The sequence below is a fragment of the Mandrillus leucophaeus genome, unplaced genomic scaffold (genome assembly GCF_000951045.1).
Source record: "Mandrillus leucophaeus isolate KB7577 unplaced genomic scaffold, Mleu.le_1.0 Scaffold1, whole genome shotgun sequence".
Classification (NCBI taxonomy): Eukaryota; Metazoa; Chordata; class Mammalia; order Primates; family Cercopithecidae; genus Mandrillus; species Mandrillus leucophaeus.
Window position 1 is genome coordinate 13,268,487 of NW_012098097.1, and position 11,228 is coordinate 13,279,714.

An 11,228-nucleotide genomic window follows, 5' to 3' on the forward strand; every position below is an offset into this window, starting at 1 on the left:
GCCAAATTTAAGGAAATCTGATTACTCCTGCAACCATGTTTTATTCCCTGGTTGCCCTGGCACTTCCTATAATTAATGGCTAGGTTTTAATTAAACATTGATTAGCCACTAATTAGTCTAATGATTAGTCTTGGGGAAGAGACATGGCTGTCAACACTGCAAAGGAGGAAGGGGAGATGGTGAAAGATTATGGCTTAGGTAGAAATGCTATTTCTACCTTCCTCCAAGCCAAATGTTTTCTATGATTTGGGTCCATTATAAACAATGCTTTCAATGTGAATTTCCTTAATCAGTTTGAGTCTGATGAAGTCCCAGGTGACTGATGCCAGGAAGAATGAATCTATTCACCTTTTCATCAGATTTCAGACTCTTAACGCAGCTAAAGAGCTTCTTCCCACTTAGAGAAGAATTCGTTTCTGTCTCCACAATGAAGTCATCCTGGGCTGAGGCTGCTCTCCTCCCAAGTCCTTTGTAGGGGGTCTGACCTTGCCAAGGACTTCTGAGATGCAAACATCACGGGGTGTTTCCCCCAGAGAAGATTCTGCAGACACCCTGTGCCCCACGCACCTGTTCCTCATTCTTTGCCACTTTGCCCAGACTTCCCAAAATATTGACACAGTTCTAGTTTTATCTGCAAACAGAATACTACTTGTGTGTAACTTGCCGTCAATCAAGGATTTATTTGCCCCCCACCCCCCTAACCCTCAGCCAACAAGGAAAGTTGAGTTGCTGTGCATGGACACAGTTCGTATTAAATTACATTGGAAGTTATCCTACTAGAAGTTAATAATGTAGTAAATCTTGGGGCAGGGGTTGGGTGTTGTCATAATACTGGCTAATCATTCCCCCAAGGATCTTGTGTAAGTCTGAATTTACATAGAACAATACAAAATTCCCTTGAAGCCCAATCTTCATGTTGAGTATAAAGCTTGGCAGAGAACCGAGGTGTGAAACTTGAAATCCAGAAAAGACCGGGGCGGAGGGAAAGATGCTGACTACCAAGGAAGGCAGGTCCCGACAAGCAGGCCTCGCCAGCCCCAAAAAGCCTGTGTTTGTCTTTGGGGTTCCTGCACTACTAGAAACACCTCTGCTGGGGTGGGAAAGGCTCAGAACGGCTGGGAATACTCCGCTTTTTTTTTTAAGTGTGGTAAAATACACACAATGTTAAATTTACCATTCTCACCTTTTTTTTTTTTTTTTTTTTTGAGACGGAGCCTTGCTCTGTTGCCCAGGCTAGAGTTCAGTGGCACGATCTCAGCTCACTGCAGCCTCTGCCTTCCGGGTTCAAGCAATTCTCCTGCCTCAACTTCTGGAGTAGCTGGGACTACAGGCGCGTGCCACCATGCATGGCTAATTTTTGTATTTTTAGTAGAGACAGGGTTTCACCCTGTTGGCCAGCCTGGTCTCGAACTCCTGACCTCAGGTGATCCACTCGCCTTGGCCTCCCAAAGTGCTGGGATTATAGGTGTGAGCCACCGTGCCTGGCCGATTCTCTCCATTTGTTAGTGCATGGTTCAGTGGCATTACCTGGCCATTGTGGTATAGCCACCACCTGTCCATAGAACTCTTCCATCTTCCCAAACTAAAACTCTGTCCCCATTAGACGACACCTCTCACTTCCTCCTCCCCCCAGTCCCTGGAGACCACCGTTCTCCCCTGTCTGCAAGGAGGGACCTTCTATAAGTGGAATCACGTAGGATTTGTCCTTTCGCGACTGGCTTATTTCACTCAGCATAATGTCCGCAGGGCTCATGCACGTTAGAGCATGTGTCAGAATTTCCTTCCATTTTTAAGGCTGAATTCTATTATTTTCTGGAAGGATCACATTTTGTTTAACCACCCATCTGTCTATGGACACTAGGGTTTCTTCCATCTTGTGGCTGGGAAATCCTGACACTCCTTGATCCGGCATTCCGATTGAGATATCTGAGTGTTCAGGTGAACAAACATCAGGTTAGACGGGGCCCTGTGCAAGTCCCCCACCCACCCACCAGATCTCTGCTTCACTCTTTCAATCGGCAAGAAGCAGCAAGATTTGCCCTGAGCTCTCGAGACTATCAGAATTTTTATGTCCCTTTTATATCCTCCTTTTATCTCTCTTACTTGTCATTTTCCAATAGCATTTGCCAGAAGAGCACACGGGACACATTCTACACAAACTTTTATCATCTCACCGAGATGGGGCCTGAGCTGCACGAAGCCTCCTTACCTGGGAGGGGCCTGGAGTGGAGTGGAGCAGAGAGGAGGGGCCTGGAAACCGACGTTGGGATCTGAGCTGCAGGAAACCTAGGAGGGGCCTGGAAACCGACGCTGGGGTCCGAGCTGCGGCTTTGCCAGTGACTTGGGCAAGACCCCTGGCCTCTCTTTGCCCAAGTATAAGTGAGGCCTTGTGCCTCTGGCTCTGACAGGCTTTGGGATGTGTTATTTGAGGACTTTGCACGGTTGCAAGGGCATAAAAAGCGGCTGCTCCACAGCCCCACAGGATCCGCGCCAAGTGTGTGCACAAGGCCAACAGTGGCTCACGTGAAGGCTCTGGCTGCCAGCCCCAGACTTCAGAAGTGGTAGGAAAAGGGCCAGGCATGGTGGCTCATGCCTATAATCCCAGCACTTTGGAAGGCCAAGACGGGTAGATCACCTGAGGTCAGGAGTTCGAGATCAGCCTGGCCAACATGGTAAAACCGCGTCTCTACTAAAAAAATATAATAAAAATAAAATAAAATAAAAATCAGCCAGGTGTGGTGGTACATGCCTTTAATCCCAGCTACTCAGGAGGCTGAGGCAGGAGAATCGCTTGAATCCGGGAGGCGGAGGTTGCAGTGAGCTGAGATCATGTCACGGCACTCCAGCCTGGGCGACAGAGCGAGACTCCATCTCAACAAAAAAGAAAAAGAAAAAATAAATGGCAGTAAAAAGAAGCTCTCCCCAGGACGAGGGACTGGAGGGTCAGCAGTTCAGGGTGCCTTTGCTGCTGCTTTATCCAAATTACATCCCCAGGAGCGCTCATCACTGCAGACTCAGAGTAACTATCAAAGGCTGAATAGGTAACAGGTGCCTGGCCGCGAGAGGCTGTTTACTGATGAGATCGTGTTAATCTCCACAGGAGGTGGATCGTGTCCATTTAAAGTCAGGAAATTCGGGGCACAGAGCTACCAGGTAATGTGCCCAAGGCCACATAGCTGGTCCCAAAGCCCTGTGGCAGGGACAACAAGCTGGCCCCAAAAGACATGGGGCTCCCTGGCCCCCAAGGTGGGTAACCAGGGGGAACTGCACTCCTCGCCCGTGTTCGTCCGTTTTCATGCTGCTGATAAAGACATAGCCGAGGCTGGGTGCTTTATCAAGAAAAATAAGTTTAATGGACTCAACGTTCCACGTAGCTGTGGAGGCATCACGATCCTGGTGGAGGGTGACAGACACGCTTGACATGGTGGCAGAAAAGAGAGAATGAGGCTGAGTGTGGTGGCTCACGCCTGTAATCCCAGCACTTTGGAAAGCTGAGACAGGTAAATCACCTGAGGTTGGGAGTTCGAGACCAGCCTGGCCAGCATGGTGAAACCCTGTCTCTACTAAAAATACGAAAAATTAGCCGGGCACGGTGGCGGACGCCTGTAATCTCAGCTACTCAGGAGGCTGAGGCAGGAGAATCACTTGAACCAGGGAGGCAGAGGTTGCAGTGAGATCGCGCCACTGCACTCCAGCCTGGGCAATGAGAGCAAAACTCCATCTCAACAAAAAAAAAAGAAAAGAGACAGAAAGAGAATAAGAGCCAAGAAAAAGGGGTTTCTCCTCATAAAACCATTGGATCTCGCAAGACTTATTCTCTACCATGAGAACAGCATGGGGGAAACCGCCCCCATGGTTCAATTATCTCCCACTGGGCTCCTCCCACAACACATGGGAATTATGGGAGCTACAATTCAAGATGAGATTTGGGCGGGGACACAGCCACACCATATCAGACTCCACCCCCACTGCATGGGGACGGAGCTACATGTCTGGTTCTAGCCAAACTAGTGGAATTGAAAAGGTGTGGTGTCTCTTCCAGGATGAGAGGCCACATCCCCATCTTGGAGAGGACACTGTCACAGGAGGAGGCGCAGCTGAGCCTCTCTTGTGAAGGACAGTGTGAGAAGAGAACAAGCGTTCGTGTGGTGTGCTACATTGCAGGGGGTGAGGACTGCTTGTCACAGCAGTTAACAGGACTGACTGATACACCTCCTGCCCAAGCCCCAGGGTGACCTCTGGCCTGGTGAATTGGGTCAAGGCATCTGTTTCAGAGGGAGGCCTCATGGTGTGGGCCGTTCCCATGCCTGCTCCTCACAGCCGACACTAACATGGGACACAGCCACACGCTGTCGCTGCTGGACAACGGCTCCGCTCAGCCTCCCTGGGTCGGTGCGGCAAGCTTCTGTGGAGAGCAGATATGTGCCAGGAGCTCGTGGTACAGACAGGAATAAAACACAGCCTTTGGCCTCAGGATGCTGACGAGATAATTGAAGACAGATGGGCCACGGGTGGGAAGACGAGGCCCCCGGACACTTGGCCCAACCAGAAGCTCAGGAAATGCGTCTCGGGCGAGGTGAGTCCTTAGCTTGGTCTTGAAAGATATGCACCATGGGCAAGGGGCAGAGAAGAAGAGAGGGCAGTCCAGGCAGAGGGCACAGCGTGAGCAAAGGCACAGAGGCTGGAGGAGACACACTCAGGGCCAGTGCTCAGGGGCGTTGAAGAATCAGACCTGGCCCACAGACCTGGAACCTGCCAGCTGTGCCTGGTAGCATACAGACAGTCCTGGGCAACCAGGAGCACTGGTGGCTGGTTACAACAGGGGAGAGGCACGAGCAGGTTCCCATGCTAAACACGCCTGCCTAGTGCAGTGTGGGGCATGATGTAGGGAACAAGGCTGGAGGCCGGGAGACCATGGAGAGATGGCCCCTATGGTCCTGCCAGTGCCCCTGCTTCTGAAAGGCATGCAGCAGGCACAGACCAGCAGTGGGTACCCGAAGGAAAGGAGACAGAGAGATCAGGTCAGATTTGAGACTTAGCTTCCAAACACCAACACAGCAGCGTTATTGTAAATGGTCACCTGCCACCTGGGACAGAAATTGAGGGAATTTCAAAATCCATCTTTCTCTCAAAAAGAGACCCCTTGATGAGGCCACGAGGGACAACTGCCCATTATTCCTACTTAGCAAGAAAGAAAAGGCAGCAGCTGTCATGCTTAGAGAGGGACAACTGTAATGTCTGAATTCTCTGCTGCCTGAGAAGGAAGGAGCACCTGAGCAGGGAGGAACATCTAAGCAGTGGGAACACCTGAGAGGGTGGATCAGCCTGATTGGGAAAAGCACCTAAGCAGGAAGGAGCATTTGAGCAGGGAGGAGCACCTGAGTGGGAGGAGCACCTGAGTGGGAAGGAGCACCTGAGCAGGGAGGAGCACCTGAGCAGGGAGGGGCACCTGAGTGAGAGGAGCAGCAGTGAGCTCCAGCCAACTGCAGCTGTGCTGTCCAACGCACACACGCCGGCCCGGGGGCTCACTCCCTTCCACCTCCTCCCCTCTGATCCCAAACACTCTTTCTGCTGACTTGGCAAATGCCCCGAGACAGATTCTCCCTTCCCCCTACCAAGCTGCTCTTGTTCCTGCTCTGTCACTGAGCCAGCTGCTGCCATTTTGAGGGCATGCCATCAACTGGCCAGCCCACAAGCCACTGGTCCTCTTTCGGCCCAGGCCCCCACGCCTCAGGAAGTTCGTCTCCAGATGTGTGGGATGATGGTGCCCTGGCTTACCTGGGCTCAGCACGGGGGCACTTTCCAGGCAGACAGCATATTGGAGACGACTTCTTTCCAGCTGGAGGGCACCCCAGGAAAGCTGGTCCTCATTCTTGACGGACCTTGTGGGATGGGGGTGGATCAGGTCTCAGAATCCCGGCTGGATGAGCCTAAGGAGGGAATGGAGAAGCTGAGGACACACTGCCTGGTTGGATGCATATGCGCTTCTCAGGACCCCAGGCTGCTGGCGGGTCCCTGGGAGGCTGAGACGGAGCTGGGTCCTCCTTAACCATCAGGGAGCACAAGATCACCCCACTTATGCTTTCCTTTAATTGTTGCAGTGAATGCTCGTGACCTGCCCACCTGCCCTCCAGGCAGTGTGACAATGCAGAAATCAATGGACAGGCCCAGGCTCCAGGGAAAAGCTTCTGGCCACTGGAAAGGCTACGAAACAGCACCAAGTTCCAGGAGCCCAGGGAGGGAAGGATCACTTTTAGTTAGAGGCACACAGAAGGCTTCCTGGAGGAGGTGACATTTGAATAGGGTTCTGAGGGATGTGCAGGATTTCAAATGGAGGAAAGAACCAGGCTGGTGTCCCACACAGAGGTCCTGGGCCAACACTGCCCGGTGTGAAGAAGATCAAACAGTGACAAGATGCACATGGGGCCGGGGAAGCCATGTAGGGGCCCTGCCAGCCAGAAATTCACTCAGTTATTCAACAAACATTTATTGGCTGCCCAGGACTAAGGTGGAGGCACTGAGGCTACAAACTGCGTGACTCAGTGCAGCAGCAAGGCTGAGTGGCGAGGAGGGTCCAGGGCACCAGGGGACTGAAGGTGGAAGCCAGATGGCCGGGAGCCTTCCAGCAGGCAGCTGCCGGAGACCCTGGACAAGAGGCGAGATGGGGCCAGCTTGTGCCCTCAGAGGAAGATGGTGGCAGCCACTTGCTCATCTGGTGGGTCCCCAGGAGGGAATTCAAACATTGTCCCCATCCTCAGGACCACTACACTCAGGGTGACCAGAGAAACTTGGGTCACAGTGGCCAGTGGGCTCCTGGGGAGAAGCTCTGGGGACTGCAGGTGACTTCTCTGCCCATATGAATTATTGACCACATCCAGCCAGGTCCACTGGGTTCCTACAACCTGTGCTGTGGCTGCCCCTGGCTCATCACCGTCCTGAGTTTGGGGTCCTGCCTCCAGCCACAGGGGTGAGTTTTCCTATGAGCTGGCAAGGCCTGCGCATGTGCTGGTCATCCTGGCAGGGGGTTCAGGCTCCATCCTCCCACTTCCCTCTGCATTCACTGGCAGGACTGCTGAAGTATTGACCGCTGTGCACATCTCATCAGATGCAGATTGGGGGAAATCAATGGGGTTAGGTCACCAAGTGGGAGGCAGGGTTGGTGGCAAAGTCCCTTGTTACAGGTGCTGCCCAGCAGGAGCCCCAGGGAAAGCAGGCTCCTCCTGACTGGCATGCATTTGAAGGATAAGGAGGCAGCTGTCCCTTCCAGATGCACTTAGGGAATCTCAGTCCCTTCATGCGGGGAGGAAAGGCCACTCTCAGCGGCAATCAGGTTCAACACAGCCTCAAAACGAAGCAGCTTCCTTCACCTTCAGGGTGAAGGTGGCAGTTGGCGCCTGCCACCGCCAGCCATCTCTGCAAACTGAAAATCCCTGGGAGGTTCCTGAGACACAAATCAATGGTGATGAAGACTAAAACTGGAGCTGTGAACCCAGAGAGGACCGGGCAGCTAAGGAGTCATCCAGGGCAGCCCAGCCAGGCACATACCTGGCCCCAGCTGCTCGGCACCCGGCCTGCCAAAGACTCACACCCACCCCAGCCCGGCAGGAGCCACTTCAGTCCCTGAAACTCCAGAAGACGCACGTGCACACGCGCACACACACTCATCCCATTAGTATCTTGCTGCACCGGCTGAAATTTATTAGCAGCGGGAGAGTCAAGGCCCTTTCCCAGAGCTTTCATGCTTTTCTACAAAGTAATCTTCCACGGGTGCTTCTGTATTCCTTCTCTGTGCAGAAGAGCAACATCTCAGCTGCCAGACCCTCTGAATGCTAATTTATTTCAGGAGTCGGAGCAGCTGGCTCCAGGAGGTCCTCCTGGCAGGGAAGGGAGGGAAGAAAAGGTATTTCTCTCTCCAACTCTCCAACTGCAGGCTCCAGCTGCCCCCACGGTGTTTGCCTGCCTTCTCAGCCCACCAGGAGGGAGCAGAGCAGGGTGTCCACGGGGGCTGCAGGGGGGTTGGTGGGGGACAGTAGCCCAGCCCACACCCGTAGCTCCCTCCTCCAGCCAGGCTCAGAGCCATGTTCCCAATGTGAGGCCCCTCGGGAATGAAGCAGACACAAATGGCCATGCTTCCTGGGCGAGACAGCTGCGCTAGCCTCACTAGGGGCCTGGAAATTGCTTCTGTCTCAGTGGCATCCGGAGAGCCATTTCAGAGGATGCTGACAGGCTGCGTGCATCCTCCATGGAGGGGAGAGGCAGGGCCCTGAGTCACGGAGGAGCACAGACAGGCTGACAACGCACAAGTCTGGGGACTATGGACTCAAGTCAGAGGCGGGTCAGCCCCCAGAGCCACTGCTCCACCACTCAAAGGCTCCACACTCTCCCCTGGCAAGTGGAGATGCCCACTGGGCCAGCCTGAGGCCCCTCCCAGCACCAGGCCCTGCTGGGTCGTGGGGCCCCCGTGGAAGACACGCAGAGCACACAAACAAAACAAGTAATGATGTCATTGTAGTGCCTGTGTGGGCTCTGCAGAGAAGAGAAGTCACTTCTGGTGGAAGTGACTGGCTGGCACGGGGCTGCTGGGCATCTTTATGTTGTCATGAGACCTAACCAGAGGACACTGGAGTGGAGACCTAAATGACAGGCAGGCACAGCCACCAGCATTCTTGAGCAAAGCAGAGCCCCCAGGAGAGTGCATGGACACCTGCACACACGCATACACAGGCCTATCCCAGGAGAGTGCATGGACACCTGCACACACGCATACACAGGCCTAGATGCCCACGTGCATATGCAAACGCAGACACACATGGATGCATACATACACCTACACACAGTGCATGCCTAGATGCACACATAGACACACAGACACACACAAATGCACATGTACCTATACACATGCAGATACACACATAGGTGTACAGTACATATACAGATACACATATATCTACAAGTATGTACTCACACATGTATGTACTTGCACATATACACACATGCATATAAACACATATACACATTGATAGATGCATGCATATGCATGTACACAGGCACACACATAGATGGACACATATACATAAATGTACATAGGTACATATGTGTATATATAAACATGAATGAACACACATGCATATTTCTACACAGATATATGCACTTTTACATATACACACATATGCATGCACATATACATGTACACATGCATATACACATCGACAAATGCATGTATAGGTACAAACATACACATGCATACATATTACATGTAGATACAATTGCATATATATTCATACACATGCATATGCACGCATACATGTACCATACACAGGCACACATATGAAGGGAGTTTTCGACAGAGATTTGATGTCACACCACAATTGAGGAGCTGGTTAAGCCATCTCCATGAGGAGCTTGAAGTCCACAAGGGAGACCGTGGGAAAGGGACAGTGATGTCAGGTGGAGTGTGGCAGGTGGGTTATAGTGAGGAACCCAGGCACAGGCTGGAGCCCACAAGGATGGGCTGGGCCCATGGCAGTCCTTGCTGCCTCTGAACGTGGTAGTGTGGGCATCCTGCAGAAGCCAGGCCCTCTGTCACAGAGCCAGACACCCACACCTGGCTCGGGAGCAGCCTGTGCTGGAGGAGGATCAGGGTTGGAGCAGCTGCAGCCCAGCCACTGCCTCTGCTGTCTGGGGGCTAAGCTGTGGGGTGGGGCCAGCACTTAGGAGGTTTCACCCTTTACCCAATGCCAGGTGGAAAGGATGGGGGGATGCAGACCACAATTGCTGCAGGGAAATAGTAAGAAGGGCTTGGGCTCTGGAAATGTTTGAGAGGAAAAGCAAACAGGACCTGTAGGTGGGATGGCATGGGGTTGGAAGAGAAAAACCCAGGGTGCCGTGTAGCTCTGGCCCAGCACACTGGGTGGCTGGTATTTCCACTCAGTCCCCCTAAGAGGAGAGGTTAGGACAGAAAGGATCTCAGAAGGATGGGAAGGTGGAAGAGAAATTAGGCTTCACCTTGCTCCCAAAACATCCCAGCTCCCAGGTATTCCTGGGGTGCTACCAAAAGACCAACCTTGCAGTGAGGCCAAGAGACAGAGGAGCCATGGGGCTGTCTGGGCCTGATTCCAGTCCTCCCCCAATCCACACCTTGGATCCCTCCTGGAGCTCACAGTCAAACCAGACTCTACTGCAGCCAAGTGGTAGTGGGCCCTGCTCACAGTCCTGGGAAAAACACACAGGGAGGGATGAGTGGCATCTGTAACTGGGACTTCTCCACTGTTCTACAGATAGAAGTTGGAAAATGTTTCTAGAGGAAGCACAGGGAGTGATTGTGGTTGTTGGGAATGGGTTGGGGAAGATAACAGATAGAATGGCTGGTGCCTAATCTGTCAGCAGCATCAGCAGACCTGCAGGAGCTACAGATGTTGGAAATCACCCATACAGGTGTTAAAACAATGTGCTCAAGGAGAAAAAAAATTAGTCAAAAACTTGGAATTACTTTAAAAATGCATATACTTGAAAAAGAACATATAAACAAACATTTCAGAACTGAAAAATGTACTGACTGAAATAGAGGACTCTGTGGATAAGTTTTAAAGCAATTAGACATAACTGAAGAGAGAATTAGTAAACTGGAAAGTAGGTCCACAGAAAATATGCAGAGTGAAACCTGGAGAATCCAAAGGCAGAAGAGAAGGAAAAAAACAACAAAACAGAAGCGGAACAGGAGACCCACAGACACAGTGAGAAGGACTGGCATGAAGCAGAATTCAAGGAGGGAGAGAGCCCATGGGCAAGAGCCAAATTGAAGAAGCAACCACTGAGAATTTCCTGTAATTTATGAAAGACATCAAGCTATGTTTTCAAGAAACCAAACAAGCCCCAAGAAGGGCAAACCAAAAGAAACCCCCACCCAGACGCAAGTTAGCAAAACTGAAGAAGAGAGACCATGCCATCCACCCAACATCATTCAAGTGACTGAGGGAGAACCTGAACCCAAAAATAAAAGGTGGTTTCATCAGAAGAATAGTGGGAAGCTCCTAAAAATCAAGGAGAAAGCTGGGGGAACAGATTCGGAGAGGGACAGCAACCAGGTGACCCCAAGAGGCTCTAGCGGTGACCTTGGCCATACCTAATCCTCCCAGGTATAAGAGGAGGGTCCCTGACAAGGGGCATGCAGCAGGGCCCCACTGGCTTCTATGGGGGAAGGGCAGGTGTCTGCCTCCCTGTCCCTTGTA